The sequence below is a fragment of the Pinus tabuliformis genome, chromosome 9 (assembly GCF_031772625.1).
Source record: "Pinus tabuliformis cultivar Carrire ecotype Pingquan chromosome 9, CPIR1, whole genome shotgun sequence".
NCBI classification, from domain to species: domain Eukaryota; kingdom Viridiplantae; phylum Streptophyta; class Pinopsida; order Pinales; family Pinaceae; genus Pinus; species Pinus tabuliformis.
In genome coordinates, this window is record NC_142307.1 from 1,141,664,067 (window position 1) to 1,141,674,562 (window position 10,496).

The 10,496-nt window shown below is 37.5% G+C and overlaps 1 pseudogene; it reads left to right on the forward strand.

Moving 5' to 3' along the window:
- Positions 1-6,074: 6,074 nt before the first annotated feature.
- On the forward strand, positions 6,075-9,429 carry LOC149152664 (putative receptor-like serine/threonine-protein kinase At4g34500; annotated as a pseudogene).
- The last annotated feature ends 1,067 nt before the right edge of the window (positions 9,430-10,496 follow it).

Below are 10,496 nucleotides of genomic sequence, written 5' to 3' on the forward strand. Positions count from 1 at the left end.
TTTAATGTACATATGTCCACATGTTAATAAATTGGATTTCAAAAGATCAAATAGTGATAACAATGATCAATTTAATGTTTTAATGTACATATGTCTACATGTTCATAAATTGGATGGCAAAAGATCAAATAGTGATAACATATAATGTGTAATGAGATATTAAATAGTGATAGTTAAATTTTGATAATGCACACTGAATTATATTGATCAAATAATATTATGCATATACATGAAGTGTTGTTTTAAGATAGGGAAATTGTTTTGGACACATAATCAATTAGTTGAGAGAGTATTTCAATCACACAAAAATATAGGAAACAACTATATCTAAACAACTCGTGGAGAATATGAACAAATTCATTATAGAATTGATGAGCACACCAAAGACAACTAGGAATTATATTTTCCAAGTCGCCCCCTTCATGACTACTTGTCTTAATATCAATTAGCAAAGATATACATCTTGTCCAATCTAGAAATTACACCTTGTGTCTTATTCATGCAGACCTCATCAGGTTGTCGATGTCCATATAAAGGAACAACCAGCTACTGTGATACATGGGTTCCCAACCGCTGCAACTGTCAATCTACTAGGAAGTCCTTAACATATATGTTTCATCCAACGTCTCGATGAACTCTCCCTAAATATAAAATATCACCTTATGGACTCTACAACCAATATGGTCCACCCAAGTGCATCCATTCTACATGACACACTCTTCCATGGTGTTAAAAGCTCTTTAATAGAGGGAACACATAACAAAGGGGTATGCATGCCTCTCTTAGTCTTACCGCCGGACTATTACAAAGCAATATATGACATGTAGATTTGTTATAATTACAATGTGTGACTCATACTTTATCATTGGCATGAGCCTAATCTACAAACTCAAACTGTAACTTGCATTATGCTGCCCTTTGGATCCTTTGCCACTCATTTTGGATACACTACACCATTCATATGCTTGAGCACACCACTGCTTTCTCACTTGTATCATAGTATCACTCATCATAGGCTTTGTACTTTTGATTTTGTGACATCTTCATTTTTAACTTTGACATACTAATATTGGATCTCCATGCTTTACCTGTCAGCAATTAGAATCACAAATTCTAACTAAATAAATACATACACCTCTATTGAATTAACTAGGTCAATAAGATTCAATAAGTTCAAGAATTTCAAAGAAAAAAAAAAATTCTCACCCTAATGTCCACATGTTGTGATAGCTCCAATAGGCTTACCATACCTACCAAGCTATCTCATCAATTAGAATTTAGAAACACTTCAACACTAACACAACAGTTGTTTAACAGCTCCAATTCAGCGCGCTCGATTCTTTCATAGTTTGGCTCCATGATCCTTCTGGCAACATCATTCTTAGCACGTCAACATACTAGCGTTGGAGATCTTATCCCAGGTTGTACGAAAGCACCTTTTATGTCACAATCATAGTGGTATAGTTCACCATTTTGCACGTTATTCCTTTTTGGATATCCATGGGAACAAATATCCACTATGTCTGTTGCAATGAATTCAAACATGGGAAGCTTGCCAGCAATTACCCAATTATCATTGCTAGCTTCGAAGCTGGGGTTAGAATTTCCAAACACAATACATCACTCAGATATAATGACCATCTCTTTGCGTAAGGCACTCAAAATCCTTTCCTCTGTCGGACGCAGGACAAAAGCTTTGCGTGCACCTCATCAGAATAAAAACGGACAGTCAAAAATGTATTAATACCAACAACTCTGTTTAACAACTCAAATGTTGCGGTCACGAGCCAGCCAGAAGTTGAATGGATTGGCCTACATTGGTGGAAGACAGTCAAAGACGGCCTGCTGCTGTCGGTTTCTTCAAAGTGAAGACATAGGCTGTTGCACTAGGCTTCACCTTAATATGTACCGATTTTAAACAGTAAAAGAATCGGCTCCAACATGGCACAGGACTAGTGCACCTCAAATCTCAACATTCTCAACAGATATCAAAGCAACTATTGCGCTTGTGCTCAACAAATTTCAACGCAGACCCCTCATTATGGATATGAATAACACCTCCACCTCCAGTCCACGGCTATAAACACTCTCGCACTCAGTCTGTAACAGTTCCCAAACAGATCTCTTTCAGTCGTGGCAACTACTAGTCCCACCGTGGCTCGTTGCTCCAACCTCTGTGCGGCTGTGGGGCCGTAACACCACACTCTATCTTGTCCAATTATCCAATTATGAGTAGGCAGACATTCGCCTCTTAACAAAAAATCGCACAAGTCAGCTGCTCAGTGAGAAAGAAGGCAACTGCATTCAAATCGGCTTTACACAGCCGAAACCCTGAGCTTAAGCCCTGAGCTTGCTAATTTTCTGAGCTCATGTCGATTGCTAATTTTCTGGATGGATATGGGCGCGGTCAATGTTCGTGTTTCTCTGATTCCCGAATATTCGGAAAATCAACCATCGACATAAAAATAGCCCAAAGCTTTACACCTTAACACATCGTACACATGCAGCGATGATCTGATTGACCTCTTCATCCAAATTGGCCTCGTCACAGTCGACCTCAATTGACCAACAGGGCGATGCTTCCTTCGACCTTAGTCTGGCACTCATCAATGCTAGACTTCTCTTTGACTGAAACAGTCACTCGGTCAATGAAGTAGGCAGCCTCATCCCCGAGTGATCAAACACATAACTTTATTCTTCCTAGGATTTATGTGGCACTCTACCCAGACGTGAGGGAGTCAGACCCAGACCTGATTTGATACCAAGTTAAATTTTGATAATGCACACTAAATTATATTGATAAAATAATATTACATATATACATGAAGAATTATTTCAAGGTAGGAAAATTGTCTTTGACACGCAATTAGTTGTTATAAGAAGAAATTTCGGCGTAAATCACATTCAGAAAATTATTGTCGATGCATTTAGAACCAACCAGTGTGGTTTCTTCAACTTGTCCTACGATGAACCACACTGGTTGCTTAGAAACGCGTTGATAATGATTTTCTGAATGTGATTTACGCCGAAATTTCTTCTTATAATGGTTATGGATCACAGAAGCCTCAATTCAACACAATTAGTTGGTTGAGAGAATATTTCAACCACACACCAATCTAGGAAACAATTAGATCTAAAAAAACTCCTAGAGAATAAGAACAAACTCATTCTAGAATTGATGAGCACACCAAAGACAAGTAGGAATCATATTTTCCAAGTGTGATAACATATAGTGTGTAATGAAAATATAATTAAGCCATAAGTACATGTAATTGCCTATGCCAAAATACTCCTAGAGAATAGGAACAAACTCATTCCAAAATTGATGAGCACACCAAAGACAAGTAGGAATTATATTTTCCAAATATGAAAACATATAGTGTGTAATGAAAATATAATTAAGTCATAAATACAGGTAATTGACTATGACAAAATAGGGTGTTACAGTTTGGTAGTATAGATTTTGTCTTCTTCTCTTGAAGCTTTGTTGCCTCTCCTTTTTTGCATGGAAAATAAAATGCTAGTAGTCTTATGCTCTATTGCAAATTTTATGAAGGAATTCTAGAAAGTAAATAAGTTACTAGTTATGATAAATTGTGTACAGTGTGAAGTGAAACACCTTCCTTATGATATCATGCACCACAACTATAGAAAAAATGCAAATTTCACCAACATTTTACTACAATTGTTATGCAAAAATGAAAGGTACTACCTATGTCTCATCCAAAAAGAAGAATAAATTTGCTTCTTCAATCACTTGTCTACCTTTGCAATTCACTTAAGCCATAAGGAGAGTCACTAAGTTGTAACTTATTTTACATTCTCGAAATAATTCTATATATGCCATATTTAATTAAATGATACAATTAAAAATATTAGACATGTGTTGTATCAAATATTTACACTTTTGTACATCGTATTAGTATTTCATAAAATAATCGAGAACAAAATGAAGAATATCTAAATTCTAAAAAAATATATAAAATTTATTTTACAAACACTTAATATAAAATTAATTTTAAAATACTTCAATTACATGGTTTTATACTAATCATAATAAAACTTAACATATATTTTATTTTATTTTATTATAAATTATAATGGTATTTTTTTTGTGTCAATTTACATCCTCAATCACTACTGTACCACTGCAATTCATTTATGCAATATTTTATTTTACTTTTATTATAAATTATTCTTTGTCAATTTAAAATTTACATCCTCAATCACTATTATAGCTTTGCAATTCACTTATGCAATAAGAAAAGTCATTAAGTTGTAACTTATCTTGATTTTTTTTATATACCATGTTTAATTAGATAATAAAATTACAAATATTGATCATGTTTATATCAAATATGTATACATGGATTTACTATATTAATATTTTCTAAAGTAATAAAGAGCTAAATGAAGAACATCTAAGCTTCCTTATTAGTCCCTGTCGTCCCGGCATGGACTATAGTAATCGGAAACGGAAATGAGCACTTTAGCATTATTAGTGCTGCTTTTACTCCTCGCTTATCAATTATAAACCAAGTTTCTAGACATATATTGATAAATCATGTTATCAATATGTTATTTGCCTATTTGGCCTCTTCCTGAGGACCGAAGCTAATTCGAAGCTAAAGCATATGTTATAATTTTGTGTTTTCTTGATAGTTTGACACTGGTAAAAATACTACCTAATCTAATGCTGGCATTAGTCGACAGCACTAAATGTTAGCTCCACTATTTTGGATTTCCATGGACTGCATGGTATAATAGAGAAAGCATCAACCCTGCTCGTATGCCAAAGTACACTTGCCACAACTACTTATCGCCGCTTGTACGCCTACCACAATTGCCACAACTTCCAGGTGCCATCTCACAACTTCGAGGTGCCATCTCTTATGTTTGCATGTAACCAGGTGTAATCTTATTCCAAATCTTATTGCAAGACTGGCAGCACTGGAAACTCGCCATACAGGGGAATGATTCATGAAGAAAGGGAAATGAATCGTGAATAAAAAAATACAGAAGTTACCTCCTGCTTCTACCCATCACGAGTGCTCTGTGATTGACCCTGCTCAACTGTTGAATGCAACCCTACAGCCTTGGAATATTCCAGGGTTCATCTAATTGTGTCATTGACTAGTACAGGGTTGGCTCTGAAGGGGAAGGAAGGAGAAGGAAGGAATAAGCCTTTACCCGGGAGCCTTTCTCCTTCTGTCTTCAACCTGGAACCACTTCTACGGACAAGAACCCGTATCTGCTTCGCATTTGGCCAATCTGAAATTGGTGATCTTTGCTCGAAAATTCTTGTCCAGAAGAATATTGCGGCTATTAAGGTCCTTGTGAACGCAAGTGGGAGTCGTGTTGTGATGCAGATACTCCAACCCCTCTGCGATGTCCAGAGCGATCTACAGCCTCTGGTTTCATGACAAGTTCGAACTCCCTGCATGTGACTATGCGCAATGGATATAGTCGCTAAGGGACTCATTTTCGGCGTACTCGAAGACGAGGTATGAGTCCTAGTCCGGCGATTCTTCAACGCAGATGCCAAGCAGAGTGACGAGACTCGTGTGGTGGAATTTGTGAAGGGCGTTGATCTCCTTTGATACCTGCCCTCTCATCTGTTTGATCTTCACTTTGTTTCTGCGCAAAATCACGTGGAAGATGGAATTCTTGATTCTGTGCGCCTCGCTGAAATTGTCGGTGGCCTCCTGAAGTTCTTTGAAGGAAAAGCGTATCAATCTGTCAGATGCCAGCAATTCCGACATGTTCGAAAGAAGGCTCGATTCAATCTCGAAATCCTCCGCATCCCATGTGTCTGGCTTTATTGTCTCTGGTTTGCTTCGCCTTTTTCTTGAAAAGCAAATGGCTCCCAAAAGCCCTAGTCCAAGAAGTAGCGCTCCTCCTACGGATGCAATAATTGGGACATAAATATGGCTGGAGCTCTTGTGGAAGGAAGGTGCAGGGTTATAAATGAAGGCAGGTGCCTTCGCTATAGCAAGAGGAGGGGGCAGAGATAAGGGGGTAGAAGGGGGAATCACAGTGTTGTGTTCGAGGGGAATTAGCAGAGTTGTGTAGTAATGGCTGCGGGGGACATTGGGCTGATAGTTTATACTGTCAATGAAAAAGATGGAGGCAGTGGTGGTGGCGCTGGCAATGGAAATGGTAACAACAACAACAACAACAACCCATCTGGGCTCAGCCACTGGCGAAGTCTGTGCAGGAGAAGAAATTGGAAGTGAGGCATGCATTCGAGATAAGACAGGCAACACTTGATCTCCATACCTCCGACACCTGGGAAGCATGCTCTTGGCGTGGCAACGTCTCTTTTTAATTTAATTTAATTCACTTTATTATTTTTATTTTTTAACATTCTCATATCTAATGGCTTGGTTCAATCTTCATGGGGCTTGCTTATGGCTTCTTCTTCGGGCATGGCCTTGCTTCTGGATTTCTGTAGTGAGGAGTTTGTTTACCATAGATACAATGCATTGTTCTAGATATTAGCCCACACAAATGCAAAATGTTGATGAACATGTCCTTCTATTACCCAGGCTGTTGAACCCCGTTTTTCTTGCTGCAATTATAATGTTTGAGTGTAAGAATTGTTTCCAGTGTATTTTTATGCCAAAAATGGGCTGATATAGTGTGGTTTTTCTTGCATGTTGCAGGTTTTAAAGAAATGCAAGAAAGATTCAGGTATGGAAACAATTCAAAGCTCTGTGGAGAAGAGTTTGCTGGGCTTGCAATGTGTAATGGAAGTTCTCCATTAATAAGGCCAGAAACTTTCGGCCCATGGGCACCAAATCTAACTGCCAAATCTCCTACAGACTCCTCTGTGCCTCTGTTGCAGAAAATTCCAAAATCTGCAGTTTTCTCAAGAAGTTGCCAAAATTGCTCCAAAATGTTTAAAACCCCAAGCATTGCCATTGTTGTGGCTGTGATTGCTTTGATAGGTGGAGGAATCCTGGCAACCGTTTTCACATTCTCATGGTTTCCAAGACGAAAACAGAAGATTAGCAGTGCTTACGAGACAATAGACAGGACTAAGTATCGATAATTCGAAAGATTTTGGAAGGAAATCTATCACTCCATTGATTAGTCTAGAGTACTCGAATGGTTGGAATCCTTTGGCAGATGACGGAACAGGATGTGAACGCTTCCAGAGCTCTAGATTTAACCTCGAGGAAATTGAATTTGCAACACGGTATTTCTCTGAAAAGAATCCGCTGGGGAGAAACAACTATTGTGCTGCTTACAAGGGGGTATTGAGAGACGGGTCTTTTGTGGTCATCAAAATCATCAGTAAAATGAGTTGCAAGATAGAGGAATTAGAATTACAAGAGGGTCTCAAGACTCTTTCGCTACTTAGGCATGAAAATGTGGTGAGGTTAAGAGGCTTTTGTTGTTCTTGAGGTAGAGGCGAGTGCTTTCTTGTGTATGATTTTGCACCCAACGACAATCTATCATAGTTTCAGGATGCAAAAGATGGGAGGGTACTCGATTGGCCTGTCAGGGTAAGGATTGCACATGGTGTTGCGAAAGGTAAGTCTAACCGTTCTTTGCAGGGGATTTCCTTGTTGGTTAGATTTTGGTTTGTTTTCATATGTCAGTGCGCTTATGAATCATACGTATTCTGCCTTAACTAACACATCCACAAATATCTTCAAGAAACTTTACTAGGGAAGACCTGTATTAAGTTATTAACCCAGATCTGATATGCATCTTCAGATAGCCAAGCCCAACTTCGCGTATGTCCATCCCAATATTTCATATATATAGGCCATTTTGCACAAACACAATGCATCTAGGCACCATCTAGATTTTATAGATTTAATGCATCTAGCTTCTATACACATGTACACACACAAAAAGGAATGGCACAAGTCTTTTCTCTTTTAGAGGTCAGGTAGGGAGGACAAACTCGCTCACAAAATTGATGGATCACTCTCACTCTCATTAGAACTAAACTTGCACTGCTACTTTGCCATCTAGATTTAATGCACTGATACTAAATGCAAACACACAAATATATAAAGAATTGATGGATCACCGAATTGATGGATTGCCCCACCCACATTTAATCTGAGCTCACTTCTTGAATCTCTGGCCATGACTAGAAACTAGTATAGATCCATCTAACTCTGGGTTCAATTCTAACATTTTGTCCCAAGTTGTGAAGTCAGGAGATGCATCCTCAATCTTCACAACCTTGAGGTGCACATCCGACCTGGTTTTAGATGGGTCTATGTTATTGTCCACATCCAATGCACCCAATATGTTGTCTAAATTCAATACTCTGCTGCACAGAGGTACACACAAACAGAAAGAGTTAATGAATTATCTCATCCTCACCTGAGCTGAGAACGCACTACATTTCTCTGGGTGCACCAACTAATGAAAATAAGCTTTGGGCATATGCATAAGCCACAACCAACTTTCTTTGATCATAAGAATACTAACTAGTGGAATGTTATACAAAATTCCCCTCGCAAAGAGAAGTTGCCACATATGCAGTGCAGGCAAGCAAATGATGGTGCATCATCATATAAACATGTTCAACCAATGTTCCACATTTTCAAACACACTTCCCAGCCCTTTGGGACTTCTGGAAATCATTAAACTGGTGGTATTTAAGGTTATGTAAACTGGCAGAGATTTGTCCGATAATGTTTTCCTACAACTGCTTAAAGCGTATCCTATGGAGGCAAAAAAATTGAGATTGACATTACCTCCCTGTATATAATAACTGGACAGAGAACATATTTATAATACCACATTCACACCAGGGCTACATACAAAAAACAAGAAGTGTTGATAGATGTCTAGGGCACAAAAATATTGAGCAGCAACCAACTCCATAGGTTCATGGAAAACATACCCACATTTAAGTATTTGGAGTATTGCCTGCATTTCTAATCAAAATTCTCCACGAAACGAACATGTTTTGATAAAATAACTTGTAAATGAGATAGATAGATCATTGGTATGGTATATTTTAAGCCTGTCGTTTATTTATGTTGATAGTCACTCGCTGTTTGGTTTTGTTATCTGGTATCAATCTGCGCAGGCATTGAGTATCTGCATGAAGGCATAAGCAAAGCTGTTGTGCATCAAAACATCTCAGCTGAGAAGATTCTTCTTGATCAACACTTAAATCGTCTTCTTTCAGATTGTGGTCTGCATAAACTTTTAGCGGATGACATAGTGTATTCAATCCTAAAATCTTCTACAGGCATGGGATATTTGGCCCCAGAATACACCACAGTTGGTCATCTTACAGAGAAAAGTGATGTGTATGCTTTTGGAATCATACTGCTACAACTTCTCACTGGAGAAACAAGGATAAACTCTTCTTCAATAAGGCCTCTTGTAAAATCTGGGAGGCTGGATGAATTCATTGATATAACTCTTGGAAAGGAGTACTCAATGTAAAAGGTTTTGCATTACTTGAAACATTCATTAACACTTAGGGATCCTTCAAATCCTTTGATCTGAAATTCAAATACCTTTTTTTTCTTCCTGTATAGATTATACAGATGTCAACATTTAAACAAGAAAACAAATTAACCATTTCGAAAGTGGATTTCAGTTTATGAATTTCGATGTTTAAATTATGCAAATATTTTTCAATATTTTAACTACTTGGCACAACGCTAACATTCAATATCTTAAATGTTTAGCACAACACTTCCATTTAGCAGTCCATTAGCTTATAGTTCAATGGTAAGTAGGGTATGGTTGCTATACATCTGCCACAACTCATCCACACATCTGTTCTACTCTGTAATATAAACATATACAACCATGGGATGAATCGAAAGCCTCATTATTCTCTCCCTTGTGTAAGTTCTCATATCAATGCCAAAGTAATCATGATGGGGACTTGTGGCCAAATTATGCAAGAATTAAAATGACAGTTAAGAGAAGAATCTTTCACTAACTGGAAACTCAGCTCTCTATATGGTAGTCGATACCTTCTGTTGTTCACCTGTAACATCCATTCACTATGTGGCCAAACGCAGCCCATCTGTAAAAGTGGTTGTGCTTTTTTTTAGGTATGCTATTATATTTATTAAGGAATCATGACAAAACAAAAGTTCAGGTTGTTAAATCATTTTCAAAGAATGTTACAAAGCGCGCTATTTGAATTAGTGCATTATTTGATATAAAGCAGTTTTGTGTTTGAAATTCATTTTATTTTAATTAGCTTCATGAGAGATTTTCAGGCCACTTACACCTACTTCTTTGTAGGTCATGACAACATTTATGTCATCCCCACCTGTAGAATAACATACCTTATTAGCTTCTTGTTAAAATATTATACTTTTTCTTCGTAGTTTTAGCTTATTTCTATTTTAGTTATTGACTTCCTCTTTGAGTTTCCAGGAGATTGATATTGGTATACAAGTGAATGGACTGCGAAAACATTCTTTTGCTGACATTCGAAAGCTAGTAAAAGAGAAAATATTATTACATGGTCATCTGCTTTCATCATGAAT